Genomic DNA, 5,000 nt, shown 5'->3' on the forward strand with positions numbered 1-5,000 from the left:
TAAGAACATTCTAGAACATCCAATATTATGCATAAGAGGAAAAAATATTATCAAAGTTGTTGAAATGGATAATCAGATGAAACCCATTGGATAATAATCACAATATACAATAAAATTCCAGAGTTTTTTCATTGTTAAAGATAGAATGAAAGAAGAAAGGAATAATAAAAAGACAGAAAAAAAAACTGAATATGAGTTAAAATTATAGATACGACCCTAGACTGCCCTACGTCATGTTAAATTCCCATCTGACATATCATAATAAAAACAATTAAATGAGGATTATAAAAGAATATATTGTAGTGATGATTATGATGAAAATGATAATACTAATAGTAATTATGATACAAATTATAATGTTTATGATGATAATAAGAATGAGAAGAAAAACAATGATGATACTAATAATAAAGATGAGCAGAAATAGAAAAAAAATAATAGCAATAATAATGATGATAACAATAAAAATAATAACATGATTATAATCATAATAATAATGATAACAATAAGGATAATAACAATAATAATGAAAATGACAGTTATCATAGCGATGACCATGAAAATAATAATGATAATGATATAAAACTAGCAGTGTAGATAACAATATAATAAATAAAATGTCTCACAACCACTTCTTGGCACGAAACATAATTAAATGAAAAAATCTACAAAAAATCTTCTAAGATATTTCTTTTAAAAAACGTATTTTTTCTCAATTATCCGAAATACATATGATATATATGTTAAGAATTGGTGATGCAGCAGATTCAAAATTCAACTACATCTTGAGTTTGATATTAGTAGTTATGACAAGGATAGTTATGATAAACATTTAAAATTATTGTATTTCATTTCCATGTTGATTCAAGGATAGCTTTATTATCTTGAAATTATATTACTTCGCATTTTTTTTTCTTTTATCAATGTAATCGAATTATCATTTTTATTATTTTTTGTTGAAGTTATCATCCTTATCAGTTGCGTTTTATCTATTTGATATCATTATTTCCTTCGTGATTTATAAATTTTGTTTTATTATTTTTTATTATTATTTATTTTTTAGTATTGTTATGATGATAAATTGCACCGCAAGTATATACTTATTATTGCCGTCATCATCATATATCTTTACTACAGTTACATTCAGATCTTATTTACTGGTGTCATATTATTATTACTATTATTATTATCATTATTATTATTATTATTATTATTATTATTATTATTACTATTATTATTATTATTATTATCATTATTATTATTATTATTATTATTATTATTATTATTATTATTATTATTATTATTATTATTATTATTATTATTATTATTATTATCATTATTATTATTATTATTATCATTATTATCATTATAATTAACAATGGTCTTTATTTTTTTTCGTATTGTATATTGAAATAAATAATATGACAACATATGAATACTGAAATCACCTTGAAAACCAGTGTTATTAGTAATGTTATTCATATCTTTGTTATTTCAGTGTATGGGTCATCATAATCATAATGATCATTAAGGTTATTAATTATCATCGTTATTGCAGTTTTTACCATAGTGATTATTAACAGAACGTTATCATTATCATAATAATCATCACTTTTATTATTGTTATTTTGTGTTGTAATTAATATTATTATTATTATTATTATTATTATTATTATTATTATTATTATTATTATTATTATCATTATTATTATTGTTATTATCGTTATTAGTGTTATTATAAGAATTATTATTATTATTATCATTATCATCATCATTATTATTATTTTTGTTGTTGTTGTTGTTGTTGTTATTATTTTATTATTGTTTTTATTATTATTAGTAGTAGTAGTAGTAGTATTGTTAGTAGTAGTAGTAGTAGTATCATTATCATTGTTATTATTATTGTTATTATTATCATCATCATCATCATCACCATCATCATTATTATAATAATTATTAATTTTACCATCAGTATTATCATTATTAACATTGTTTTTATTATTGCGATTACTATCATTATCATTATTATTACTATTATTATTGTTATTATGATTATCATTAATATTATCACTATTATCATTATCATTATTATAATCATGATCATCATCATTTTATCATCATTAATAACATTATTATTGTTATTATTATTGTTCTTTTGGCTTGCATTATTTTGTTGTTATAATTTTTATAATTATCATTATCATTGTTGTCATTATTATCGATATAATTATCATCAATATAATTACTATTATTACTACTGTTATGGTTGATGTTGTTATTAACATAATCATTATATGTTCATTATTATCATTATTGTTTCTATTATCGTTATCATTATCATGAATATTGTTATTATCATTCTGATCATTATAATCATTCATTATTTTCATCATTATCATTATCATTACAATTATTATTATCATTATTGTCATTCTTCTTATTATCATTATTGTCATTCTTATTATTATCATTATTATCATTCTTATTATTATCATTATTATCATTACCATTATTATCATTACCATTATTATCATTACCATTATTATCATTCATTTCTCTTATCATTATCATATTATCACAATCATTATTATCATCATTATCATTATTATTGTTATTATTACCATCATTATTATTATTATAATATTATTATTATTTTTGTTGTTGTTACTACTATTATTAAGAATATTACTATCATTGTTATTGTTATTATCATCATTATGCACTATATCATCAGTATAATTGCTTTTGTCGTTGTTATCATCATTATACTTATTTCCATTATTATTATCATTATCATTATACTAGTATTAGCAATAGCTTCATTATCATCGTTATCATTATCATTATCTTTATCATTGTTGCCATTATAATCATATCTATTATCTATAGTATCATTATATTTTTTCTCTGTATCAAATACAGTATTATTACCATTATTATCATTATCATCTTTATTACCATCAGCAACATTATCATTATTATTGTGATAATATTATGAAATCATTACTATAATCATGATTTAATCTTTCTAAACATTATCATTGTTTCATCACGTCTCTCCTTTTCCCACGATCCATTAAGTATTAAATTAGATTAAACTTTATATATCATATTGTTTTTTCTTTTAAAATAAATATTTTCTTGCATATTTATACCTTTTTAGAGTGTTCGATTTCTCGAGAATAAATATTCATTATAAAAGTTTGTTTTTTTCTCCTGTGATTTCCAAGGATGTATTAATCCTTTATATAATCTATTTTTTGATTAGACAATCGCCGAGGTATTAGTGAAGGTGAGACATAATATTGAGAAATTAAGTCTTCAGTATAAATAAGAAAAGATTCTCAATTCTACAAATACATAATTTAATTTTCGGATAAAAAGTATATATAATTGTCTTGTTTTTTAGACCTACACGAAAAGCAAGCCAAGCAACAAAAAACACAGACCTTAAGACACTTATCTTGGACACTTCCTGTTCTCCTGTCGTGAGTGAGGCAAGTGTAAGAAGTGAGTGAGTGAGTGAGCCAAGTGAGTGAGTAAGTGTGGCAACAGATGCATCTTCGGATAATTTGAGACATATGCCGTTGGTGTTATTTTGTTCAATCTAGTTTGGTGTGAAGTTAGTTTTTTCATAGGGGATTTTTTTGTTTTGTTTGTTTGTTTTTGGGCTTTGTTGTGAGAAAGTAATATGCATATTGGTGTCGTCTGCCTATCTTTCGCCGCTTTCATTGAAGATAAAGAAACCTATTTTGTAACATCCGGGCACTTCTGTTTTTTGTTTTTGTTGTTGTTGTTGTTTTTTATCCGGATGTACATCATTTATCCTTCACGAGATAACTCATTCCGGTCTACTTTACTTCCCGAGAACTTTACTTGTGCAATATCCTTAGTGATTCTATTCACTGACAATCGTAATCACATGTGCAAAGTTAGTAATCCTTAGTACGTGGCGTTCAGTAATAGAATTTAAAGGTTATATTTAGAATAGTTCTCACATACTTAGAGAAAATACTTACAAAATATAAGCAGTAGTTTTTTTATTATTGGCCTCAGGTCCTCATGAATAAGGAATTCGTTTAATTGAGCCTATCGATGCATATTTGAATAAATATTGTCCCAGTTTCATATTGATTGTAATTAATAATCAGTTTACATAGACTAGAAGGACTACCGTATCGAAGCAAATAAAACGCTAACTCGACACGATCTCGCTAGCGAAGCCACGATCCCCCCACAGCATCAGATCCCCAGCCAGGCCGTGTCCTTAGAAGTGAGAGAAGTGACAACTTACTTCCGGGTGTTGGAGCGGCGGTACTTGCCGGGCGAAGGCGCTGCGTCGACAGCACCGTGATGGCGGCGGCGGCGGCGGCGGCGGCTGGGACCCACGTGGCCTCAGCGGGAGGAGACCCGACAGCCTCCTGACCCAGCCTGACCTGCCCCGACACCAGGTCAGCACCAATGAGCTACGGGTTATCACTGCAGGCTTGGGGAGGGTAATCTTTCCTCCATCGCAACCTGAGGGGAGCGATCACCTTCCGGTACGCGAGACATCTTAAACAAATACATATCTCTGACATATAATTGAAGTCTCGTTGCCGAAGATATTCTCTCTCGAATGAACGGAAAATTATATATTTCCTCTCCCTCTCTCCCTCTCTTCCTCTCTCTCTCTCTCTATCTATCTCTGTCTCTCGAGCGACGGAAATGCGAGAATCCGAGAGCGAGCTTGTGCTATTTCCCCCCCAGAGCAGCGTCACCCGCGGGGCCGGTGAGAGCAGCGAGGGTGACGGCGTGACTGAGCGCGAGCGAGCGGGTGTGTTGACGCTATGGCGGGCGGTCCGAATGGTCGGTCGGGAGCGCGGAGCCACTAGCACTATGGGGCGTCTAGCCTTCGAGAGGTTGGCCACCGCCTCCTCGCGCAGACCCCTCCTCCTCCTCCTCCTCCTCCTCCTCATTCTCCTCCTCTTCCTCCTGTTCATCGTCTTCACACTCACCTT

At 28.8% G+C, this 5,000-nt stretch overlaps 1 protein-coding gene across 1 annotated transcript in view; it reads right to left on the minus strand.

Moving 5' to 3' along the window:
* The window catches only part of LOC113818263 (lachesin), a 145,039-nt gene extending 140,209 nt beyond the window's left edge, over positions 1-4,830 (minus strand). Inside the window, exon 1 of the mRNA XM_070144986.1 lies at positions 4,295-4,830. The gene's annotated coding sequence lies outside the window, so the exon portion shown is untranslated. The remainder of the gene's footprint in view (positions 1-4,294) is intronic.
* Positions 4,831-5,000: the final 170 nt, after the last annotated feature.

Source organism: Penaeus vannamei, chromosome 33 (assembly GCF_042767895.1).
Source record: "Penaeus vannamei isolate JL-2024 chromosome 33, ASM4276789v1, whole genome shotgun sequence".
NCBI lineage: Eukaryota > Metazoa > Arthropoda > Malacostraca > Decapoda > Penaeidae > Penaeus > Penaeus vannamei.